The following is a 26,582-nucleotide window of genomic DNA, read 5'->3' as shown; positions in this document are numbered from 1 at the left end:
GATAGCCAGACCTGCAAAAGAGGCCCCTAGGAATGCAAGATAAGAAACACACATACAAAGTTACAGATGGGTAGCCGTGTTGGTCTGCCATAGTCAAAAAAAAAAAAAAAAAATTCCTTCCAGTAGCACCTTAAAGACCAACTAAGTTAGTTCTTGGTATGAGCTTTCGTGTGCATGCACACTTCTTCAGATACCATGTATCTGAAGGTATCTGAAGAAGTGTGCATGCACACGAAAGCTCATACCAAGAACTAACTTAGTTGGTCTTTAAGGTGCTACTGGAAGGAATTTTTTTTTTTTTACTGGAAGGAATTTTTTTTTTTGTTTTGACACATACAAAGAAGACTGTAAGCCAGAGGCCTCTCGCTTTCTATTTTAGGAATGCAAGATAGCAAAGGAGACAATGCAGGACGCTTAGCTAAAATAGGGAGGGCTGCTTAGAGGGCTAGCAATAATAGACTTACTGTTTTATATGTTGGTAGTCTGGAGGGCGTTTGGGGGAGGAGGGAGGGAGTTTTCTCAAGGTATAAGAAACTCTGCAGAGGCGTATTTCGGGGCAGCCAGATTTTTCAGAATCTATTCTGCTGGCTGTCTCTCTGTGCACAAAGAATAAACTGCTTTCCTCCAAAGAAAAATCTTTCCTGGTGCTTTCTTTTGCTCTCTCTCTGGATCTGGGGACGCGGGCTAACGATTCCCTGGCATGGACTAGGCTCAGCCTACAATAACATTTCTACTAAAGCCATATAACTTCATTCCAACATTTTTCTAACATTCATTAATTTTACAGTATTTCTGTAAGTAATCCTTAAACTTTTTCCAATCTTCTTCCACCGATTCTTCTCCCTGGTCTCGGATTCTGCCAGTCATTTCCGCCAATTCCATGTAGTCCATCAACTTCATCTGCCATTCTTCCTGTGTTGGTAAATCTTGTGTCTTCCAATACTGTAACTGGGCAATTCTTGAACCAGCAATTCTTCATGCAGGTCACTTCAACATGTTCCACCAGACTTTCTAAAATATGTTATGGTTTCACCTTCGTTTTGGCTTCATGTTTATTGCCTTTATCCCATAGGCAACATCTCATCTGTGCGAGGTTTCTTTCTAATCTTATCATTCCTTCAGAATGCCAAGGTCTCATACATCAGGGAGCGAAGTCGAGCACGATATGTTCCATGCATTTCTTGCACAGAAATGACACAGAGTTGTACATCTCACCCATTTTGATCCTTCATGGGTGCTCCACACAGTGTGCTTGGAGTTTGCTGCAGTTGCTGGTTCTGCAGGCCTAGCAAAGTCCAGATTAGCAAAGGGGTGCGGACATATGTTTCTCCCCCACCCCCATTTTATTCTAACAACCTTGTCAGGCTGAGAGGCAGCGTGACAAGGAGCTTTGAAGCTGAACAGAGATTTGAGTCTGGGTCTCCCCAATGCTGCCCCAGTACTCTTAAAAACTACAGCAAATCCTTCTTTAAAGCACTGGCAGGCCCAATCTGCCAGGTGCCCTTCTAACCTTGCCTGTGGCACCCCTAAACCGTGCCCCAGTGAAGGGGCCATTAGAATATTGTTCTCTATACGATCCCCAAAACTCTTTTAGCCATTTTCTCCTCTCTCAGAATGACTGGCTTAGGCGGGTAAAAGATAAGAGCAAAGTTGAATGGATGTTATTGTACCCCAGACAGGGGGCACAAGAAACAAAGCCCCATCTTATTGCTATTAGTGTAAATCGCATGTTTTACATGTGAACGCGTGTCGAGGTCCATCAGGAGAACAAGGCTGGCATTGATGGAACAGTCTCAAATGTTTATTATTCAAGGTTGTAAAGAGATAAGCAAACTCAGGAACGCATATTGCCATGGCGTGGAGAGGCTGGTGAGGCCATTGCAGGAAAGGGGGGGGGGTGCAAGCCCATATAAGGACATAGGAAGTTGCCATAACTTTCGGTTTACAAGAAATCAGGTGGTATTGTATTCTGCAAATCTATAAAAAGGGGGCGCACCCTGACTGGGTGTGCAGATTGTGAGCTTATCGCCCTGTACCTTTGTTCTGCATATATGCACTTCAAATAAAATCCTGTTAATAACCTGCAAGGACGTTTTGCCGCTTTGTGTGAGTCTGTGCTCCGGGGACCCAATAGCAGATGTGGTTGGTCCTTCACCATCATGGACGAGGGGCCTCTCAATGGCTCCTAGCTATGATGGCAGCAATGCTTCTGAGTACCAGTGGCTGGAAAGCGCAGGAGTGAAGAGTGTTCTTGCGCACAGATCCCGCCTTCTGGTTTCTTACAGGCGTTTGGTTGGCTACTGTGACAACTGGATCCTGGATTAGATGGGTCACTGGCCTGATCCAGCAGGCTTTTCTTATAGTCTGATTTCATTTCAGGGTCGGAGGCTGCTTACACACCAGACTGCTTGAATCTTGAGATCCAGCAAATGTTAAAATCTAACCAAGCCTTCTAATTCCAGGAGGTACAGTCATACCTCAGGTTAAATACGCTTCGGGATGAATATTTTTGGGTTGCGCTCCGTGGCGACCCGGAAGTAATGGAGCACGTTACTTCCGGGTTGCGCCACTCGCGCATGCGCACACGCTCAAAATGATGTCACAATCATGCGCAGAAGCGACGAATCGCGGGTTGTGTTCACTTCAGGATGTGAACGGGGCTCCGAAATGGATCCCGCTCGCATCCAGAGGTACCACTGTAGTTTCCTGGTGAGGTGAAGGGGGGTTAAGGGGCGTGGTGGTAGACGGCAAATGGGTGGGGGTTGCCTCCGCCAACAGAGAAAGCCAGAGTTGAGAGCAGAATTTGGCAGTGACCTAGAAGGGCTCTATGAACTAGAAGGGAAGCAGCAAGGTGGAGAGAGTCAGTGCAACGTTTGATTTCTGTTTGAATCCATGTCTGTGCTTACGGGAGAAACAAGGCGCTTCTTGGGTGTTCATGCTGTGAATCCCTCTAGTGCAGACTCAGGTTGTAAATATGTATAAATCAACCATATACAGTGGTACCTCAGGTTAAGAACTTAATTCATTCTGGAGGTCTGTTCTTAACCTGAAACTGTTCTTAACCTGAAGCACCACTTTAGCTAATGGGGCCTCCCGCTGCAGCCGCTGCTCGATTTCTGTTCTCATCCTGAAGCAAAGTTCTTAACCCGAGGTACTATTTCTGGGTTAGCGGAGTCTGTAACCTGAAGCGTCTGTAACCTGAAGCGTCTGTAACCTGAGGTACCACTGTATTGTAAAGACGCCACAGTCTGAGCTGGGCCTCATTCCAAAGTGGAAACATGATATAGAAAAATAGGGGTGTTTGGCTTTTTCTGCCCAACTCCCCAAGGGACTGAGTCCCCTAAGTCCATGAACAGATGGAGGCAGGATGCAATGAAAGCAAAACAGATCTTTATTTTTCTGTTGCCACAGAATTCCCTCCACTCCTATCAAAGAGGCGAGAGAGACCCCAAACCAAGAAGAAACATCTCTTTTCAGGGTTTTGATTTTGGCGTGGAGAAGAAGGACACCCCCTCTACAAACAGTCAGAAATTACATCACACACAAGGTGGGGTTACTGTGGCTCAGGCAGGCCAAGGTGTGATATTCCTGAGGATTTAGCAAGTTTCCCATAGTTCCAGACACAGTTTACACAAAACATTAGCATTTGATAAGACCATCAGGATGCCCGTCGGACATCCCTCAATGCAGAGCATCTGGGCAAACCATGACAATTAATACAAAGGAGGTTCATAGATATAGGAGAGGAATTCCTTCAGGAACTTCCCCTGATTGCTGTCTGCCTACCTGTTCTCAGGTAAGGGGGATTAAGAAGGCAGAGGAAACATTGAGTCTTTAGAAGAGCCAAGATGGTTTTTTGATTGCTCTCCTGTACTATTTTAGACATGTGGCTTATACACTTATGTATGTGTGTTGTTGTTTAGTCGTGTCTGACTCTTTGTAACCCCATGGACCAGAGCATGCCCGGCACTCTTGTCTTCCGCTGCCTCCCACAGTTTGGTCAAACTCATGTTCATAGCTTCGAGAACACTATCCAACCATCTCGTCCTCTGTCGTCCCCTTCTCCTTGTGCCTTCCATCTTTCCCAGCATCAGGGTCTTTTCCAGGGAGTCTTCTCTTCTCATCAGGTGGCCAAAGTATTGGAGCCTCAGCTTCAGGATCTGTCCTTCCAGTGAGCACTCAGGGCTGATTTCCTTCAGAATGGAGAGGTTTGATCTTCTTGCAGTCCATGGGGCTCTCAAGAGTCTCCTCCAGCACCAGAATTCAAAAGCATCAATTCTTCGGCGATCAGCCTTCTTTATGATCCAGCTCTCACTTCCATACATCACTACTGGGATGTATGGAAGTGAGAGAATCCTCACTTCCTGGGAACTGTATCCCTAACAGAGAGCCAGTGTGGTGTAGTGGTTAAGAGCGGTAGTCTCATAATCTGGGGAACCGGGTTCGCATCTCCGCTCCTCCACATGCAGCTGCTGGGTGACCTTGGGCCAGTCCCACTTCTCTGAAGTCTCTCAGCCCCACTCACCTCACAGAGTGTTTGTTGTGGGGGAGGAAGGGAAAGGAGAATGTTAGCAGCTTTTAGACTCCTTAAAGGGAGTGAAAGGCGGGATATCAAATCCAAACTCTTCTTCTAACAATCCCAAGCACCTAGCAATCTCAAGCACCCTTAGCAAGCCATGGTTCCCAGGTTCTGTAAATGGGTGGTGTGCATGCAGCGTGAGTCTCAGGAGGCCTGGTATGTGTTCAGTGATTGCATCATGGACATAAAGAGCTGCTTCTTACATACGCCACAAGGTAAAGCTCTCTTTTCATGGAAGATCTGCCCGCGTAGCCAGCGTGTTGATATGGCTTATAACACTGGAGCAGCATAGCAGCTGGCGTACCTCATCAACTTAAGTCTTAGTATCAGTTCACAAATCAATGTTACATAGCTGTCAACTTACAGATTTGAAAATAAGGGACTAGCAGCCTTGAAAATAAGGGACCAGCAGCCAAAATAAGGGACCTGCAGCCTCACCTGTTCCAGGCACTCCAGTCTTCCTGTCCTCCTGCAGTCTGGTCAAACTCATGCTGGTAGCTTTGAGAACACTGTCCAACCAACTTTGTAACCAGAGGCTCAACTGAGTAGAATCTGAATCACATGCCCCACAAGGCCTATGCAGCCTCAACTTAAGATGGCTCCCCGGCCTGGCTTTTCACTGCAAAGTTTGCAGCAGCACGTGCAACAAAATGGCATCCAGCATTCAAAAAAACCCTCAGCTTGCATTAACTAGCCACACACAAGGCATGCAAGCTCCACCCCCCAGTCGTTCTTAGACTTCTTATTGGGTGAGCAACACAACCAAGCAACACAGTTGGAGCCTCCCTCCTCCCTGGCCGGCAGGGAGGGAGGCAGAGGAGCTGCTTCCTTTGAAATTTAAGGGACATCATTTAAGGGACATCTATCAATAAGGGACAGCAGCGGGACATAGCGCTGGAATAAGGGACTGTCCCTTCAAATAAGGGATACTTGACAGCTATGATGTTCCCAACTGATTTATGGAGCTTCTCCCTACTACCTCCCTTAATTTTCAAACTGGCATGCTTTCCCCCCCTGTCAATGTACAATTCCTAAGATGCTGGAAAGTGGCTCATTTTTACACTGATGTAAAAATGGAACTGGGCCAAAACACACCAGCTGAAGATCCTAGCTTATGTGGTAATTTCCCCAAGTCACAGTTTGTGCTACAGCTGGCCTTCTGAAACATAGAAGATTAAAAACAAAAACTACAAAAACACACCAAGAAACCACCACCCCCCCACACACAATTTCCCAACTTGGTTCCTCTGCTGTATCTTAAAAACAGCTTACGGATGCCAAAAATGCTTCGCTTGACCTATAAAAATAAATAAATAGCAATGATGTGAATAAAGTTTTGGAACATCCACAAGGTGTGGTTTCTTCAATAAAGGACAGCTGGCAGAAAGGAGGAGGGTTAGATAACGAAAAATAAGCAACAGCAGTTGGAGTACAGACCAATATATTCCCAGATGTTACAAAAGCATACATCTTCTTTGATTTCATTTCTGCTGCCATAGATCTGATCTAAGGTAAAGGATGTTCCAGGAGTTAAGGTGTTAGGAATGGCTCTCCCTTTCACTCTTTCCCTTCCTTCCTACTTCGACAGAAGATGCTGTTATTTGTATATCTGAGGTCCAGGATTCTAGCCCCTGCATCACCAAGGAAAGAATCACAAATGGGGAAACTGGGGGAAGATTATTCTTGCAACCCTGAGGAGCTGGATTTCTACTAAGCCTACACCTTGTCTTGGACCTCCTGCTAGCTGATATGTTAAACTTGATATGTTAAACCACCTCAGACTGCAAGTGATGTTTCATTTCAATTATGGAAGGGCAGGGAGCCTCCTGTGGCCCTCCAGAACTTTTTGGACTCTATCTCCCATCATTCATGACCCTTGGCTATGCTAGCTGGGGTTGATGGGAGTTGGAGCCCAACGTCAACGGAGGGGTCGCAGGTTCCTCATTCCTGATGTAATGGAATGTTCCACATTATTAAAAAATGTCCCATACAGAGAGAAGTAAGGTAAAGGGACCCCTGACCATTAGGTCCACTCGTGGCCGACTCTGGGGTTGCGGCGCTCATCTCGTTTTATCGGCTGAGGGAGCCGGCGTACAGCTTCCGGGTCATGTGGCCAGCATGACTAAGCCGCTTCTGGCGAACCAGAGCAGCGCACGGAAACGCCGTTTACCTTCCTGCCAGAGCAGTACCTATTTATCTACTTGCACTTTGATGTGCTTTCGAACTGCTAGGTTGGCAGGAGCAGGGACCGAGCACCAGGAGCTCACCCCGTCACGGGGATTCGAACCGCCGACCTTCTGATCAGCAAGTCCTAGGCTCTGTGGTTTAATCCACAGCACCACCTGCGTCCCCTACAGAGAGAAGTAGCATACCATTTAAGGGTTCATCTTGCTAACCCTTGCCCCTTGAAAGCTGCGTTCTATATAGAAAGAAAGAAAGAAAGAAAGAAAGAAAGAAAGAAAGAAAGAAAGAAAGAAAGAAAGAAAGAAAGAAAGAAAGAAAGCTGCTTTTTAGGTGCAACTGCATTTTTAATTTTTTTTTTATGGAGGAGTACACTGTTATGTGAAGCAGTGCCCCAGGTACAGATTTTACTATACTGGTAAGACAAGCCATGTACTTCAGGGTTTGTGACACAAAGGAACTGAAATTTGGGCCTGGGAGTGAAGGTTGGGGGGACCTTTTGAAACTGATTGTGCTACTTGTTGCTTAGAAGAGAAAGCTGCCGTGACTGAGATGCTCCTTTGTTGAAAGCCGTGCCATGCCAGCTAAGTCGAGCCCATTCTTTGTCTCCAACTGTACATTGCCCACTCAAATACTACACAGGGACAGAACTGTAACAAGCCTCCTGCGGATACTAATGAAAGGGACATTGGCAGTCATTACATATACCAATGGCACACTCATCAATTATCTGTGTGGATCTTTATGTAACCAGAACAGCATCCTACGCACAAGAGGGAGGTAGCAGCGGGCTCAGGAGAACCCTGAGGTTTGCAGAAGTACAAAATATACTATATCTTTGGGGAACCGAAGTCCCTGAGGAGCCCCAACCCTTCCCCCCGAAAAAGCACAATGAAGACAGAGCGTTTTCAGTGACCCACTGACTGCTGAACAGGGGAAGCAGAAAACTGGGAAGGAAGGGAAAGGAGTATCCAGAACAGGAGCAATCCACCCTGCAACAATTTGTTGCAGCAGGTCCCACTTTATTCTGTAGCAAAACTCCAAGCTTCTGAACTGTGTACGCTGCTTACAGTGTAGGGTGTAAACTGAAGATGCAGGTGGAACTGCTTAAATCATGGGTAGGCAAACTAAGGCCCGGGGGTCGGATCCGGCCCCAATCGCCTTCTAAATTCAGCCCGCAGACGGTCCGGGAATCAGCGTGTTTTTACATGAGTAGAATGTGTGCTTTTATTTAAAATGCATCTCTGGGTTATTTATGGGGCATAGGAATTTGTTCATCTTTCCCCCAAAATCTAGTCCGGCCCCCCACAAGGTCTGAGGGACAGTGGACTGGCCCCCTGCTGAAAAAGTTTGCTGATCCCTGGCTTAAATGTTCTCTTTAAAGGCGAGTCCCACTGGCTGAATTCCTGGTAGTGAAAGTGGGTTTAACAACCATCTTCCCTACAGTTGCTAGAGTGCAATTATCATCATTATTATTACATGAATTACTTCCCACGAGGCATCGCAAAGCCATTTACATTCTAATCTAAGCCATTAATAACAATATAAAAGAACATCAGCACATACATACATAAAAGCAATTGAAATTCAAGTCAGATGCTTGCTAAAGCCTCACTTTCTCTGGGACAGGCGTGGGGAGCCATTTGCCCTCCAGATGTTGCTGTGAGCTGTGCTTTCTACTAGGGCTCACTGGCGTGTCATGTTGTATTCAAACATGACTAGCGAGCTTAGGGCTAATTAATGCATGAAGAGGTCATGAACACAGAATTGTATTCCTAGACTCAGCTAGGTCATGTCCCTCACCTGGAATGAAGAAAATTAAGTTTCCTCCTTTGTTCATTCTCTTTCATTATGTGAACTCACTGAGTGCCTGAATTAGCTTGCTACAAGCTCAGGCTGTGTGCTTTTCCACTATATTTTGTCTCCCAAGCTTTCTGCCTGTGTTCTTCTGGCTGCTGCATGGAATCACACATGAATCTGACCTTTGGCATTTGTAAGCAAAGCATTTAAACTTACTAATGGTGTGGTATGCTCATTGTGAGACGGGAAGCACTGTAAGCGGACTAGAATGGGGTCGTTAAAGGGTCTAACAGCCTATATTCCTCACACTTCACTGTGTTGCATGATTTTGTGTCTTTGAACTCTGCTAGGGGTTCTCTCTTTCTGGAGAGTGTATTTACCCCATGCTAGGGAGCCAGCCAATTCTTTTATTAACTACAGATACAGGTCTAGATTTACTATTTCCCCCAGCAACTGATTAGGCTGTCAACAACCTGGTTAATTTTAAGGCAAGATCCGTAGGCCAGTATCTGAAGGGCTTTCAAAATCTCAACCTAACATTAACTAAAAAGTTCACTTACGCTTCTATGTTGATCAAAAGTGACAATTTATTTACTTGGATCTTCTTCAGCGTTGGTCATAGATTAGTCAGTTTATCAGGCTTGAAAAGATTGAGTTGCATTAGTGGGATCAGACTTTGGGAGTGGACCCACAGCTTACTGACCCAAATTGCCTTTGTCAGCTGTTTTAGATTACTTGCCATTAGTCAGAGCCAAGGATGGTGTCACCTCGTTTATCCATGAATCAACTATTTAATGGGTACTTCAGCTGCTAATGCAAATACAATTCTTTTAAAACTCAGAATGTACTAGCACCAGTTTTCCTGGTGAAGCTAGAAATTAATCATTTCTTAGCTGCAAGTGCATTAGTACTGTGTTTATTTTACAGCTTTTGGATCGATGCTGAGTTGTCAGAGCAGCAGGTCAGATTAATTTTCAGCTACAGACACCAAGAAGTCACCTGCTCTCCCAGGTAAGTGTTGGCTCGATTCCTTGTTCGATGAAACAGACTCTCAAACAAAAGTGTGTTAGTAAGGCTACAATCCTCTAAATAATGACTTGGGAGGAAATCTTATTAAACTCTGAGTAAACTTGGATAGAAGCTATGCTTTAGTCCAGGGGTCCGCAATTTTTTTAGCCACGGGCTGCCGGTCCACTGTCCCTCAGATCTTGTGGCAGGCAAGAGAAGTGGCACCGGGAGGGGGGGAGCTGGAAGAGGCGGCGAGGGGGGCAAATAGTCCTCCTTCCCGCCCCTCAGCCCCAGCCCCAGCTGCTGTGCTTACTTTCCCAGGGGCGGCTGCTGGCGCTGCTGCCACTGTTTCTCGTGGGTAAGCAGAGTGAGCTCGTCCGCTCCGCTCTCTGGCCCACAGGAGCACCAGGGCAGCGGTGGTGGGAAGATGAGCAGCGCGAAAGGGCTGGCTCCGGAGAGGGGCTGCTTAAAATGGCGCTCAGCCAGCTCAGCCCAGCCCCATTCCTCCTCTAGGCAGGGCAGGGAGAAGCCGGGAGGAGGGAGGGAGGAGACGCCGCTGTGGTGTGTGTGTGTGTGTGTGTGTGTGTGTGTTTGGAGAAATGGAATGGCGCCGGGGGAAAATGGCGCAGCCTGAATGAATCCCCATGCCGATCCATGGACAGTCCGCGGGCAGGATTCTGAAGGCAATTGGGCCTGATCCGGCCCCCGGGCCTTAGTTTGCCGACCCCTGCTTTAGTCACTCCCAACTGAAATGTCGCCTCCCACTGCTATTCTATATCTGTCAACCTGTAAATAAGCCCAAGGTAAATGGAGCTGGACATGGGTGGCGCTGTGGTCTAAACCACTTAGCCTAGGGCTTGCCGATCAGAAGGTCGGTGGTTCGTATCCCCGCGACGGGGTGAGCTCCCGTTGCTCGGTCCCTGCTCCTGCCAACCTAGCAGTTCGAAAGCACCTCAAAGTGCAAGTAGATAAATAGGTACCGCTCCAGCGGGAAGGTAAACGGCGTTTCCGTGCGCTGCTCTGGTTTGCCAGAAGCGGCTTAGTCATGCTGGCCACATGACCCGGATGCTGTACGCCGGCTCCCTCGGCTAATAAAGCGAGATGAGCGCCGCAACCCCAGAATCGGCCACAACTGGACCTAATGGTCAGGGGTCCCTTTACCTAAATAGAGCTAGGATTGCAGCTTAAGTATGTCACTGTGTTTGCACCATTCCTTCTCCCTCGTCTCTGTTGTGTCCTCCACTTTTAGCAGATTCAAGTTCTTCCAAGGCATGGACTTGGGTTTTTTGTGCCTATATTGTCCTGTAAAATACTTTCTGTACTTATTGTATAAGGATAATGATGATAACAGAGTTCTGGTTGGTAAAATACAACTTTGGTTAGGATTTTGAATGCATTATTCCTCGGATTACTTCGTCACTTTTTCATTGCCCTTGCTGTTTTGTTCAAAATTGGCAGCTCAGGAGTTATGCCAGTTGCAAACGGAGAGCTAGGGCTTAAGCGCAGCGGTAGAGCATCTGTTTCGTATGCAGAATATCTCTCATTCAATCTCTTGGTATCTCAAGGTAGGTCTGACCTTCCTGTGTTCCTGTGAATCGAAGGCGCATTATTTGAAGTTACAAGGTCATATAGCTAAAAAGGGCACCCCTTTTCCTTGGAAGGCTGTTACCCCATCTGTGTTCTCTCTCTCTCTCATTTTACTTCAGGATATTGTGAGGAAAATAACCTAACAACTGACGCCTCCAAAGTAATTTGCTTTTCAATAGACCTCACTACCCAGCTGTCCCGGGTCTATCATTTGCATGGAAATATACTTTTTCATTTCCTTGCCACCTGCTATTTTCTTTCTATTGTATTTTCTTATTTTTTTAAAGACTTCTTCAATGTGGTTCAGGAATACAATGTATTTTTGGCACCCAAGACACCCGTTTTTTGCATCGGAGGGTCAGAGGTGCCATGGCAAAACCCTTAAGTCTAAAAGTCGAAGGCTGTGTACACACCATACCTTTGAGCATTACGGTGGTATCTCAGGTTACATATGCTTCAGGTTACATACGCTTCAGGTTACAGACTCCGCTAACCCAGAAATAGTACCTCGGGTTGAGAACTTTGCTTCAGGGTGAGAACAGAAATCGTGCTCCAGCGGCACGGCAGCAGCGGGAGGCCCCATTAGCTAAAGTGGTGCTTCAGGTTAAGAACAGTTTCAGGTTAAGAACGGACCTCCAGAACGTATTAAGTACGTAACCAGAGGTACCACTGTATTCACAGCTCATTCCTTCCCTCAAATGATTATGGGCCCTGTACTTTGCGAGAAGTAAACTTTAAAGGTATAGCATGTACACATGACATTTTATTCTGGAATCAATGGAAACTGCGTGATTATTTTATTCTACACACTGCACACACAGTGGTATAGTGGTTAAGAGCGGTGGACTCGTAATCTGGGGAACTGGGTTTGCGTCTCTGCTCCTCCACATGCAGCTCCTGGGTGACCTTGGGCCAGTCACACTTCTCTGAAGTCTCTCAGCCTCACTCACCTCACAGAGTGTTTGTTGTGGGGGAGGAAGGGAAAGGAGATTGTTGGCCGCTTTGAGACTCCTTAGGGTAGTGATAAAGCGGGATATCAAATCCAAACCCTTCTTCTTCTTCTCTTGCATCATTTTTGCCCCAGAAAAGCACTTACTGACTTGAGAAAAGTTCGTTGCAGATGGATTCTGCATTACTTTGCAGTCTGTCCAATGGAAATTGCTTATAGGCAGTCCCAGCAACAGATGGGGTGTAGCCACACCTGCCAATAACCTTGTAGGTAGGCACACACCAAGCTCGCAAATCACAACCACGACTTCTTTCATATTATCTGGGGCGTGTGAAGGGGCGAAACGGTGCAGATAGGATGTGTATCAAGTAACCACACAGGTCCTTGTGGACAGCAAGACCTAGACTGAAAGCAGCATGCTGAGGACGGGTATGAATGGTTCCAGATTGAGAATAAACGACATTTTTGTGCTACAAATGAGTCAGGGAGAGATCAGGTAGGATTACTGTTGTTGTTCTTTAGGGTGGATGCTGTTTGCTGGGCAAAGAACCATTCTGTTGTAAGAACACACAGACTCTCAAGCTACACCGGAAGTAGACTTGAGCATGGGGGAAATACTGATCTCAGCTCGTTCTGCGGGATGCTTTCATGGAGCGAAATGCCAGATAAGAGCTTTGATTACTGGGTGCTATAATCCCCTTTGTTTCCAATGTTCAGGCTGTGAGTTTTGCTCCACATATAAGCAAAATGGCACCACCCATGAAGGAGAGGGAAGTATCAGGTAGGCTTGGGGAGACTTGGAAGTCTGCAAAAATCTCTCTTTTTTTGCGGTGGGGGGTGGGGGCAAAACAGCAAAGGACTGAGCATGCTCAGTGGCCAGGGAATCCCAACCAACCGTTGACTGAAGGGGAGAAAATAGGGTAATGGAAAAGGAGTGGCTGGAATCCATGTTGCAGCATTTTGTCTTGGGACTCCTGCAGATCTTTGCATTGCGGTTGCTGCCCTGGCCTTTTGTGTGAGGAGGCAAGGCAGAACTGGACAGCTTCTGCTTTGCTTTGCCTCGGAGGATGCCTGCAGGCGATAATCTTCTAGCAAATGTGCAGTTTTATTTACCGTATTTTTCGCACACCATAAGACGCACCTAGTTTTTAGAGGGGGAATGCAAGAAAAAAAAATTCCTTAAAGGGAGCGCTGAGCAGAGTCTGTATGCATCCCAGGCTTTGCTCAGCGCTCCCTTTCACGAGCCGCGTGGAGCATGTATGCGGCTCTTGGGGGCTTTTCCCCAAGAAGGGAGAAGGGCAGCCTGTCACTGATGAGCTGCCCTTCTCCCTCCTCGGGGAAAAGCCCCCAAGACCCGCACACACGCTCCACGCGGCTCTTTAAAGGGAGCGCAGATCTTGGGGGCTTTTCCAGGAGGTGGGGGAAGGGACGGAGGGGCTAAGCCAGAAGCTAGAACAGCAAGAGGGAGTGCTGCGCAGCGATCCCTCTCGCTGTTCTGGCTTCTGGGATAGCTGTGCGAAGCCTCCTCAGGGCAGCAGGATGAAGGCTCCCCGTGCCCTGAAGAGGCTTCGCATGACGAAGCTAAAACAACAAGAGCAAGCTCTGCACAGCGATCCCTCTTGCTGTTCTGGCTTCTGGGATAGCCACGCTGCCTGCATTCGCTCCATAAGATGCACACACATTTCCCCTTACTTTTTAGGAGGGAAAAAGTGTGTCTTATAGAGCGAAAAATACAGTACAGTGGTGCCTCGCAAGACGGAAAACCCGCTAGACGAAAGGGTTTTCCGTTTTGGAGGCGCTTCGCAAAACGAATTTCCCTATGGGGTTGCTTCACAAGACGAAAAAATCTTGCGAGTCCCCGCGGGTTTTTTCCGCTCCCCCCCCCTTTTCCTAAGGCGCTAAGCCGCTTATCAGCTGATCCGCTGATAAGCCGCTTAACAGCTGATCGCTGAAAGCCGCTAGACCGCTGTAGCGCTAATCCGCTAAGCTGTCAATGGGCTTGCTTCGCAAGACGAAAAAAACGCTAGACGAAGAGAATCGCGGAACGGATTCTTTTCGTCTTGCGAGGCACCACTGTACATATCAATGAGCATCCTGCCATTCTTCCATGAAACTCAAGGTGTTTGTGGACAGGGATCCTCAGATCTGACCAGACCTGCTTAGTGTTACCAAGATTGCTTCGTCCTGTGGCTTCGGGCAACAAAGAGTCCAACTGTTCTTTCCTCAAACTAGTCATTTATTTGTTCCAGAATATTTTTAGCCTGCCCTGCATTCAAAATCTCAGAGTGGGTTACAGTATGTAAAACAACAACAATACTCCCAACAAAATAAATAAGAGCAGGTGAAAATTATAATTTTAAAATTACAGCACAAAACCTAGGAGTTTGACTTGCATCCCAGAAGAACGCAGGGCAAAATCATAGGTCTTATCTTAGCCTGGTACTGAAATGTCACAGGGGCGAGGGCCTGGTGTATTTCCAAGGAGAGGATGTTCTGGGGGGCACATTTCAAATTGTGAGTGAGCGCTGAGGGCACCAGCCACAAAATTACTGCCCAGGGGTGGGGGTGGCATGACATAACACAGGAAGAATATAGTCATTGCTGATTTTCCACTTTCTGCCCCTGGACAACCTCACACTTGCCAAGAGACCCAGGTGGAATCTTCACACACATAAAAAAATGCTGTGAAAATGCTTAAAAAGAAAAAAGTTTTGAAAAATACACTGAAATTTCCATAGCTCACTGTCACCATCTAGTGTCAGATTTGTATATTGCACTTTACAACACACCTAAAACATTTTATTTGCAGCTGTATAGCTGAGTCCCCAGTGTGGTATAGCGGTTAGAGTGCTGGGCTAGGACCTGGGAGACCAGGGTTCAAATCTTCACTCAGCCACAAACCTTGCTGGATGACCAATGGACCAGTCATTGCCACTCAGCTTAACTTACCTGACAGGGATGTTGTGAAGAGAGGGAGACCCATGTAGAACTCCTTGGAGCAAAAGGTGAGATATAAAGACAATGACTAAATAAATAAATAGGAAGGCAGCAGTGTCTTGCTGGTCCCGATGGCAAAGATAAATCTGTTAAAGGCACAAGAGTCTTGTTTTCCCCAGTGCCACTCCTAAACCAAAGTGCCTGCTTACCTGGGAGTGAGCCCCATTAAGCACACAGAGACTTACTTCTGAAATAGATAAGTATAAGTTATCTATACCGCATAGCTGTCAACTTTTCCCTTTTCTTGCAAGGAATCCTATTCAGAATAAGGGAATTTCCCTTTAAAAAAGGGAAATGTTGACAGCTATGCTATACAGTGAGTACTTGATGAGGGCCTGGGCATCAGCTCCTGCACAACACGGGACATAACTAAGACTTTTTGCAAATGTTCCCCATTTCCCCATCAGGAGAGGGGAATCTTAAACATCAACCTGCAACTACTGTACAGTAGTATTTGCAGAAAATACAGTGGTACCTCGGGTTAAGTACTTAATTCGTTTTGGAGGTCCGTTCTTAACCTGAAACTGTTCTTAACCTGAAGCACCACTTTAGCTAATGGGGCCTCCTGCTGCCGTCGCACAGCCGGAGCACAATTTCTGTTCTCATCCTGAAGCAAAGTTCTTAAGCTGAAGCACTATTTCTGGGTTAGCAGAGTCTGTAACCTGAAGCGTATGTAACCCAGGGTACCACTGTAACTTCTAGGGAGTATCTAGTCACAGATGAATCTACCATAGGGGAGATGGAGCCCAGTTGCTAGGAAGAAACAGAAGGGCAAACTATGGAGACTAGCAGGAAAAGTCAGGGGGTAAGAGAAGAGTTTTGGGACCCCTGGGATCCCTATTGCATGCTGTCCAAACAACTCACTTGTCAATCATAACTCTGATTTCACTCACTGGCTAAACACCCCAACAAGTGTGAACAGCCAGGGCTGGCTCATTTCTCTTAGATTGCTTCGAAGGGTGCCTGCACAGTTTGCTTTGTAACTTTCTTCCTAGGCAGCCAAGAGCCTCACATTTTATTTTAAATGAACGTTTAGACCCCGGGACACCTGCAAAGGCCTTCACAGGTGCCATGACACCCACAGTACCAGGTTGACAACCCCTGAATTAAGAGAGTAAGCCGTCCAAATGCAGCCTGGCTCTGGGCGCAGGTTTAGGAACAGCTGCGATGCTATAATAATTTACACCATCTGAACAAGTCTCTTGGGAGCTATTTTGGCCTGTCCATAATGGATGGTGTTCTATAGCATTCCAGCACCCACCCTAACCCCACCCACATGCCTCCTATGCCACAGCAGAAAGAAGAGCTTCCTCCAGAAAGACCAATCTTGGTGGACTAGAAACAGCTGTTCCTTTGCTGTTCAAGCAGCTAATTCAGGACCTGCCGAAGACCTATAAAAATTTGCCCTGCCGTGACCTCAGCGCTGCAAGCAGGTATGTTTGCACTACTTTGCTGGTGCTGCATGCCTTAGCTGAAACCCAGGAAAGAGCATCGGGGCTGCCTTTTAAAACTGAGATTGTTTTTTGTGCATAGACCCTTCAAACACAGGGCAAGACAAATGACTGTGAGTTTGCCATACGGAAATAGCGCAGACGCCAACAGAGCCAGTACTGGGTAGTCCTAAAAGTATTCCTGTGGTTCTCTAACTGGGATCCTACCAGCTATGACGGGGTGCCTCTGTGGGTCCTTAATGGCTAGTGAGAGTTAGGAGAGTGTCTAAGCCAGGCGCTATTTCCTCCAGGAGCAAAACTTCAGGCAAGTCCAAAGTCTGTTTTGGGGGCCCAATCCCTCAAATTCCTGGGATTGCTAAATTGTAAAAAAAGCTGAACAACTTTGGGGTAAAATCCTAAAAAAACCTCAACAGCTTTGGTCGGCCCTCACACATGTTTACTTCATCTTTGAAAAAAGTTTGGGCACCCCTGCTTTATATCGTTCATTGAAAGATGTTACTTGATAACAGGACTGAAAGCCTAATGTGTTTCCTCAAGTCTATTTCAGTGCCTTTAAGCAGGCAGTGGGACGCGGGTGGCGCTGTGGGTTAAACCACAGAGCCTAGGGCTTGCCGATCAGAAGGTCGGCGGTTTGAATCCCCGCGACGGGGTGAGCTCCCGTTGCTCGGTCCCTGCTCCTGCCAACCTAGCAGTTCGAAAGCACGTCAAAGTGCAAGTAGATAAATAGGTACTGCTCTGGCGGGAAGGTAAACGGTGTTTCCGTGCACTGCTCTGGTTTGCCAGAAGCGGCTTAGTCATGCTGGCTACATGACCTGGAAGCTGTACGCCGGATCCCTCAGCCAATAAAGCAAGATGAGCACCGCAACCCCAGAGTCGTCCGCGACTGGACCTAATGGTCAGGGGTCCCTTTACCTTTAAGCAGGCAGTAGACAAAGTATAATTTCAAAGCAGACCTAAATATGTCTTTCTATAGCCTGGTTTCAAGCTATCTGTTCATAGAACATTTATCCCGATTAATTTTTTCAGCGACTTAGGGGCCAACTCCAGGGGGCTGTGGATGCTTGGGCACCCAGAATAATATAATTGTGGGGACGGGGGCACCCACAAAGTCAATGAGCGCAGCCGGTTGGCAGAGGCAGGCAGGCAGCCAGCCAGCCTCTGCGATGCTGCCTCCGAGAAAGTTCAGCTCTGTCCTCCGCAGCCAGCCAGCGAGGCAGCCTTTTTGGGGGGACGGGGGGACCTCAGACGTGGAGGCAGAATCTCTCTGCCTCCAAGTCTGAGCCCCTCCCTGTGGAAAAGGGTGCCTCGCTGCCTGCAGAGTTGGGGAAGAAGAGGAGCTACCGCAGCAATGCAGGCATTCAACATCACATGCACACACCTTTTTTTTTTGACAATAATATTTATTAATTTTCAATAGACATAACAAAAAAGAAAATATGCAACAACACAATAGACAACTGAAAAAGAAGAAAAAAGAATAACAAACTTAAAATACCTAAACAGAAAAAAAGAAACTCGATTAATTAACTAAAATCCATTTTCATAAACATTTTAGTTGACTTCCTCTAATCTCCTCCATCTGAATTTCCTCTTAATTTGAATGTAGCAGTTTCCAATATCATTATTTCATAAAACAATACTGTATTACAGTCGTATTCCAATTTCTTTACCTTTCTTATAGTACATTTTCTTATTTATATATTTAAGTCTAATTTAATCCTAGGCCTGATTGGTTCTTTCTAGTGGTTACAATTCTTTAATATTAGAATATTTATTCAAATAGTCTTTAAATTTCTTCCAGTCTTCTTGGTAGTCCTCTTCTTTCTGGTCGCAGATTCTCCTGGTGAGATCAGCCAGCTCCATAAATTCCATCATCTTCATCTGCCTCACATGCGCACACCTGCACATCGAGTATGTGACACCACACTCACTACGTGCAAGCGTGTGCATGTGATGTTGCACATCTGTATTATGGTGACAGGCACCCACAATCCTGAGATGGCACCCCTGTTTTGGGAGATTCAACAACTTTGGCTAATTATTCATTCTGAATTACTTGTGAGGAGGTGCATCAAGCAAATGCTATTTCACACTTGGCCATGGCAAAAGGTCTGTATTATTTGGGGACGGAGGAGCAGGTTTGTCACACAAATGTTCCAAGTCTACTTTAGTTGTGCAACCTGAATTTGCTGGCCTGTGATTGCATCACACCCGAAAACAGTGACCTTCTGGAAATGCTCCTCTTCTGTTTATGTGAAGCGATGTGTGGGCAGCTTCCTGATAACATTTGGTGAAACACAACCTTGGCTATGAAAGCTATCGGAACGGAAGTATTTCGTTAGGAGAGCACAGATCCGTCTTCCGTTTCAAGGCTGCCCTCTGGTTTCAGGAAAAACCATCAAGGAGCGCTCCTTTCATTTAGAAGAACGGCATATGTAGGTGAGCAAGTTGTGGAGGATATTCTTCATCATTTGTGAAGAGGTGAATATTTTGGAAGACCCAGAGGCCAACAACATCTGGAGAGCCATGACTACAGTCAAGTATGCCAAGGCAGGTGCTCCTGGGCAGGAAGGAGACGAACTCTGAGTTAGCAACTCCCCTTGAAGAACTGGATTCTTCTGCTCCTGGGCTTGGTTTTGCCCTTGGATGACTGGGTGGCAGCAGTGGCCAGGAGCCCAATGCAACTGCAAGGATGTGTTGGTGGCTACCTCCCTGTTTGCTTCTGGGTAAATGGATGATCTCTTTGAAAACTGTTATGTACTGAGTTGAATAGGATCCAAAATGCAGCAGTCTGATTGGCCCTAGAACAATAGGATCCAGAATGCAGCAGTCTGATTGGTCCACAGGAGCCACCCAATCCAGCTCCAGATGGAAGTGAATCCACAACCTGATTGGCCTACAGGAGAATTCCAGAATTAGCCAATCACGTGCAGCCCATTGTGGAAATAATGTATATAAAGCAGACATTCTGGGGGAACTTCCATTCCTCCTCACCACTGTGAGCTGAATAAAGAGCATGAAATCCACTCTCGACTCTGAGTATATTTCACTTCTATAAAGTGTTGATGACTACCTTTCAGACTCTAAATGGCTCAAGTCCAGGATAGCTTGGTGATTGCCTCCTCCGATACTATGCTGTCCATTCCTTAAGATCAGAATGAGAAGTCCTCTGTGTCCCATCAAGGGTTGAAGCATTCTTGGGTTGGAAGACAGAAGTTGCCCCAGATTACAGGACACTTTACACTGTGAAGCTGGGTTGGCTCTCTTTCTCCTTGATTATTATTTTTTGCCCGTGGATGAAGCCTGTTTTGTTTTTGCAAGTGGGCAACAATATTTTTATTTTTGGCTTTAATCGCTGATCCTCTTTCTTGGGTTGGTAAATGACAATGGTTTTTAATGTTTGAGGGTTTTTTTTGTGTTTTAGTATTTTGTTGGAAGCTGTCCGGCGTGGCTGGGGAAATCCAGTCAGATGGGCAGCCTATAAATAATAAAATTATTATTATTGTGCAAAAAAAGAGTGATCACGTTGGGCTAAAGCAGTCACAGTGGTACCTCTGGTTACGTACTTAATTCGTTCTGGAGGTCCATTCTTAACCTGAAACTGTTCTTAACCTGAAGCACCACTTTAGCTAATGGGGACTCCCGCTGCCGCCATGCCGCCACCACGTGATTTCTGTTCTCATCCTGAAGCAAAGTACCCAGAGATACTATTTCTGGGTTAGCGGAGTCTGTAACTTGAAGCGTATGTAACCTTGAAGCGTATGTAACCTGAGGTACCACTGTACTTTGGGAGCAGGGCTGGGCATAATAGCCCTCACAAATGGAAGATGATCTAGGGCATGGGTAGGCCCGGAGGCCAGATCCAGCCCAATCGCCTTCTAAATCTGGCCTGTGGACGGTCTTGGAATCAGCATGTTTTTATATGAGTAGAATGTGTCCTTTTATTTAAAATGCATCTCTGGGTTATTTGTGGGGCTTGCCTGGTGTTTTGACATGAGTAGAATGTGTGCTTTTATTTAAAGTGCATCTCTGGGTTATTTGTGGGGCATAGAAATTTGTATAATTCCCCCCCCCCCAAAAAAAATAGTCTGGCCCCCCACAAGGTCTGAGGGACAGTGGGCTGGCCCCCTGCTGAAAAAGTTTGCTGACCCCTGATCTAGGGGCATACATGTCGGATTGCAAATACAGTGGTACCTCGGGTCACATACGCTTCAGATTACAAACTCCACTAACCCAGAAATAGTGCTTCAGGTTAAGAACTTTGCTTCAGGATGAGAACAGAAATTGTGCTTCAGTGGCGCAGCAGCAGCAGGAGGCCCCATTAGCTAAAGTGGTGCTTCAGGTTAAGAACAGTTTCAGGTTAAGAACGGACCTCCGGAACGAATTAAGTACTTAACCCAAGGTACCACTGTAGAGGCTCATACGATGAAATGTTATTCCACTGCATGTAGAAAAGAGGCTTATTAACAGAAAGCTGTGCTTGATTCTTTCTCCCTGGCTTTCGGTGTTCAGACGGTTGCTCACATCTGCAACGTGAAGGGACACATCTGTTGACAGAAGCAAGCCTTAGTGCTTATTACCTTTGGACAGCAATAGGGGGCACAGCCACTGAACCTTACTGAATGTCATGTTTTGTTAGGCTTCTATATTGCTGGACGGGGGGGTGGGAGGGGACAAACTTCTCTGGTTCCTTCCCATACCTCTTGGGAGACCTCTACCTCCCAGCCCTTATTATGTAAAAGGATGCAACGTCGAATAGTCTGCCTCCCTCGCGGTTTCCTCTTCCACACCAGCGCTGACCCACACTCATCCTTTGGGCTGCGATGTGCTTGCACAGCTTTGCAAATTGCTAAGCAAGTGTTTCCATCCATCTTCCCTGCCGCTGCAGATTAACACGGTGGTTATTTCCCTTCTGTCTCCAGTATCCTCTGAAAGAAGAAAGTGGTGGAAAGCGCTCCTGCTGAGCCGAATCCAAAATTTCCATTTCCTTTTGGACTCGGGGGGGGGTGACCTCCAGGTGTAAGGTAGGGCTTTGGCTCAACACAATTAAACTGCTCTATGTGTGCTCTCTCGTCCCCCTTCTTCCTGCTCCTTTTCACCCTATTGCTTTGTCTTCTGTTCTCACACTCACACATTCTTCTCTTTCGGGCAAGAGTGCTTTGTAAGGTCCAGTCAACACATGCTATAATAATTTTAATAATAATAAATTTTTATTTATACCCCGCCCTTCCCGGCTCAGAAGGGACGCGGGTGGTGCTGTGGGTTAAACCACAGAGCCTAGGACTTGCTGATCAGAAGGTCAGTGGTTCGAATCCCCGCGACGGGGTGAGCTCCCGTTGCTCGGTCCCTGCTCCTGCCAACCTAGCAGTTTGAAAGCACGTCAAAGTGCAAGTAGATAAATAGGCACCGCTCTGGCGGGAAGGTAAACGGCGTTTCCGTGTGCTGCTCTGGTTCGCCAGAAGCAGCTTAGTCATGCTGGCCACATGACCTGGAAGCTGTACGCCGGCTCCCTCGGCCAATAAAGCGAGATGAGTGCTGCAACCCCAGAGTCGGTCACGACTGGACCTAATGGTCATTCCCGACTCAGGGCGGATAACAGCAAATATAAAACATTGATTAAAATGCAACTTAAAAACCGCATAAAACAGCATAAAATACAATATAAAATGCAGCATCAATATCAATAAAATTCAAAAATTCAGGGGTCATTTGGGGCTGGGGGGAAGGAAAAAAACCCACCCCAGTCAGCAGACAAGTTAGTCCTACTAGGGCCAGCAAGGAGACCAGGGAAGAATTTAAATGTGGGGCCCCAGAAATGGTTTCTTCATAGAAGAGGAACGGGAAAAGGGAATAGAGGATCAGGCTAATTAAAGGCCAGGCAGAATAGCTCTGTCTTACAGGCCCTGCGGAAGGAGATCAAGTCCTGCAGGGCCCTAGTCTTGTGGGACAGAACATTCCACCAGGTCGGAGCCATCACTGAAAAGGCCCTGGCCCTGGTGGAGGATAGTCTGGCTTCCTTAGGGCCCGGGACCTTTAAGCTATTATTATTCGTGGACCTTAGGGTCCTCTGCAGGGCATACCAGGAGAGGCGGTCCCGTAAGTACAAGGGTCCTAGGCTGCATATGCTAGAGAATGAGGTGACATTCTGAGGGCTGCAGGTGGGGGTGCCTTTTGTCAATGCACACCCCAATATTCTCTGTAGATCAGAGATTTGCATGAACCATGTCGTTTTAGACTGTACCCAGAGGTTCACCTGTTTAAAGGCTTCCCTACATTAAAAGTTCCCTGCAGGTAGAATGCTAGCACATGTGGCACAGAGCTGATGTGCTAGTTTTCTCTTGCAAAGAGATTTCTTTTTCTTTGTTTTCATTGGACAAAAGGGGAAATTCACCTGTAGACTGAAGTCGTGCAGTCTGTTCTGCCACATCCTCACCCTCCTCAACCAAAAATAGTAAAAATAAATAAATAAATCCTAGGTTGCTCCTATGAGAAAATATCAAGGGTGCCAGATATCGCCAACTTTATACAGTGGTCCCTTGGTTCTCAAACGCCTTGGGACTCAAACAACTTGGAACCCAAACACTGCAAATTCGGAAGTAAGTGTTCCGGTTTGCGAACTTTTTTCGGAAGCCGAACGTGCTCCGTTTTGAGTGTTACACTTCCAGTTTGAGTGGCACACTTCTGTTTTGAGTGTTACGCTGCGGTCTGTCTGTCTTTGCTATTTATTTTGCGTTTTTTGTTTTTCCGGCTGTTTTTGTTTTGATTTTGTGACTGTGTGGAACCCAGTTCAGCTACTGATTGATTGATTATGTGACTGCAGTACATTGTTTATTGCTTTCATTTTATGGATTACTGGTCTCATTAGAGAGTAAAATTCATGTTAAATTGCTGTTTTAGGGGTTGTTTTTAAAAGTCTGGAACGAATTTACCCATTTTGCATCCATTTTGCATAGGAAAGCGCACCTTGGTTTTGGAACGGACTTCCGGAACAGATTAAGTTTGAGAACCAAGGTACCACTGTACAGTGGTACCTCGGGTTACAGACGCCTCAGGCTACAGACTCCGCTAACCCAGAAATAGTACCTCGGGTTAAGAACTTTGCTTCAAGATGAGAACAGAAATTGTGCGGTGGCGGTGTGGCAGCAGTGGGAGGCCCCATTAGCTAAAGTGGTGCTTCAGGTTAAGAACAGTTTCAGGTTAAGAACGGACCTCCAAAACGAATTAAGTACTTAACCCGAGGTACCACTGTAATGCTGGACGTTTAATAAGCAGTCATTCTGAAAAATTTGAGGGAGGTTAGATGACGTTGCATCAAAGCAAATCCTATTTCCACTGAATATTCCCTGTCCCTTTATTGCAAAAGCTCTGATCTTTTGGGGGCAGCTTTCTTGTGCAAGAGCTCCAAATCCACTTTAAAATAGGGGAAGCCTGGATGTGCTGTGAATCAGGAAGCAAGGCAACACAGCCGTTCTCCTCTCCCTCCCCATCTTCATTTTGCCTATTGTCCTTGTTTGCCTGTCATAACAAACAAGAATTCAAGTGTGCTGCAGGTCAGGTAGCCGAGGTGACAAGGAGGAAACAGGAAACAGAAGCCTCAGCTGCCTTGTTTGCAATTTTAGCGTTGGGTAAAGCTATGGTTTTCCCAGTAGTGATGTATGAAAGTGAGAACTGGACCATAAAGAAAGCTGATTGCCAAAGAATTGATGCTTTTGAATTATGGTGCTGGAGGAGACTCTTGAGAGTCCCATGGACCGCAAGAAGATCAAACCTCTCCATTCTGAAGGAAATCAGCCCTGAGTGCTCACTGGAAGGACAGATCCTGAAGCTGAGGCTCCAATACTTTGGCCACCTCATGAGAAGAGAAGACTCCCTGGAAAAGATCCTGATGTTGGGAAAGATGGAGGGCACAAGGAGAAGGGACGACAGAGGACGAGATGGTTGGACGGTGTTTTTGAAGCTACAAACATGAGTCTGACCAAACTGTGGGAGGTAGTGGAAGACAGGAGTGCCTGGCGTGCTGTGGTCCATGTGGTCACGAAGAGTCGGATACAACTAAACAACTAAACAACTAAACAACTAAACAACTAAACAACTAAACAACTAAACAACTAAACAACTAAACAACTAAACAACTAAACAACTAAACTAAACAACAACAACATCAAAGAGGGTGGGATTTCTGGAAATCAGATTGCAGAACTTTGGCGATAATCACACTGACTCTAATCCTTGCACGTCACCCATTGGTGGATCAGGCAGCCAAAGGCCCATCTGCTCCACTGACCAATCAGACCAAGTGGACAACTCAGTTGGTTAGAGCAGGGTTCCTCAACCTTGGCCCTTTCTGGCCTACAACTCCCATGATCCCTAGCTACCAGGACCAGTGGTCAGGGATGCTGGGAATTGTAGTCTCAAAACACCTGGAGGGCAGAGGTTGAGGAAGCCTGGGTTAGAGTGTGGTGCTGACAACACCAAGGTTGCAGGTTGGATCCCCGTAAGGGCCAGCTGCATATTCCTGCATTGCAGAGGGGTTGGACTTGATGATCCTCAAGGTCCCTTCCAAATCTTTGATTCTAAGAGACTTCTATGGGAAGGGCCACACAAGCAGGACATGAGGGCAATCACACTCTTCCAAGCAACTGGTGTCCTGAAGCATTCTACCCGATATGGGAAGCCATCTTCACTAGTAGCCATTGAAAGCTATCTTCTGCTATGGAACTGTGGAATGAAGGTATGAAGTTTACAGCGTGCTCTACCTTAAAAGAAAATTTAAAGAAAATGATGTACCGGTGGTTTGTTGTTGTTGTTGTTGTTGTTGTTGTTGTTGTTGTTTAGTCGTGTCCGACTCTTCGTGACCCCCTGGACCAGAGCATGCCAGGCACTCCTGTCTTCCACTGCATCCCGCAGTTTGGTCAGACTCATGCTGTCCCACCAGAACACTGTCCAACCATCTCATCCTCTGTCGTCCCCTTCTCCTTGTGCCCTCCATCTTTCCCAACATCAGGGTCTTTTCCAGAGAGTCTTCTCTTCTCATGAGGTGGCCAAAGTATTGGAGCCTCAGCTTCAGGATCTGTCCTTCCAGTGAGCACTCAGGGCTGATTTCCTTCAGAATGGAGAGGTTTGATCTTCTTGCAGTCCATGGGACTCTCAAGAGTCTCCTCCAGCACCATAATTCAAAAGCATCAATTCTTCGGCGATCAGCCTTCTTTATGGTCCAGCTCTCACTTCCATACATGACTACTGGGAAAACCATGGCTTTAACTATACAGACCTTTGTTGGCAAGGTGATGTCTCTGCTTTTTAAGATGCTGTCTAGGTTTGTCATTGCTTTTCTCCCAAGAAGCAGGCGTCTTTTAATTTCGTGGCTGCTGTCACTATCTGCAGTGATCATAGAGCCCAAGAAAGTAAAATCTCTCACTGCCTCCATTTCTTCCCTTTCTATTTGCCAGGAGGTGATGGGACCATGGTGGTATATTACCCTGGTTAAATTAGCAAAAATGTATAGAGTGAGCAACAAAGCCTGCTGGAAATGTAAATTAAAAGATGGTGAACTTTTCCACATGTGGTGGACATGCGAAAAAATGAAAAAAAATTGGGACATGATATATAACGAAATGAAAAAACTGTTTAAATATGCATTCCCAAAGAAACCAGAGGCTTTCTTGCTAGGGATAATAAAAGATGAAGTAAGAAAAGAGGATTCTAAGTTATTTATGTATGCTACGAATGCCGCTAGGATTCTTGTGGCCCAGAAATGGAAAACCCAGGAGATCCTAACGTTAATGGAGTGGCAGATGAAAATGTTTGAATATGTTGAGTTGGTGAAAATGACTTATAAGATTAGTTACCAAAAAGTAACAAAGTTTGAAGAGGAGTGGAGTAAATTTGTTGTGTATATACGGAATAATTGTAGAAGCTTAAAAACTGTAGCAGGGTTAACCTAAATCTTTTGATGTGGATGGAGTGTAAATAAGAATCTGTAAGAGTGGATGTTAATTTGTGAAAGGCGAAGCAGGGAAGGAAGAAAGTC

General features: G+C 46.3%; 1 protein-coding gene across 7 annotated transcripts in view; it reads left to right on the top strand.

Moving 5' to 3' along the window:
- CMKLR2 (chemerin chemokine-like receptor 2) overlaps positions 1–26,582 on the top strand; it is a 66,148-nt gene that overhangs the window by 25,306 nt on the left and 14,260 nt on the right. For 2 of the 7 annotated variants that reach the window (XM_028702204.2, XM_077918346.1), the window contains exons 2-4: positions 8,691–8,753; positions 9,488–9,571; positions 21,475–21,576. The gene's annotated coding sequence lies outside the window, so the exon portion shown is untranslated. Of the gene's footprint in view, positions 1–8,690; positions 8,754–9,487; positions 9,572–12,395; positions 12,601–16,395; positions 16,535–21,240; positions 21,577–26,582 lie in introns of those variants that run through there. The other 5 variants (XM_077918337.1, XM_028702253.2, XM_077918349.1 and 2 more) reach the window with 5 other exon arrangements.

The sequence above is a fragment of the Podarcis muralis genome, chromosome 1 (assembly GCF_964188315.1).
Source record: "Podarcis muralis chromosome 1, rPodMur119.hap1.1, whole genome shotgun sequence".
NCBI lineage: Eukaryota > Metazoa > Chordata > Lepidosauria > Squamata > Lacertidae > Podarcis > Podarcis muralis.
The sequence above is the reverse complement of the archived record's forward strand: the minus strand, read 5'-3'. Positions and strand labels throughout refer to the sequence as shown.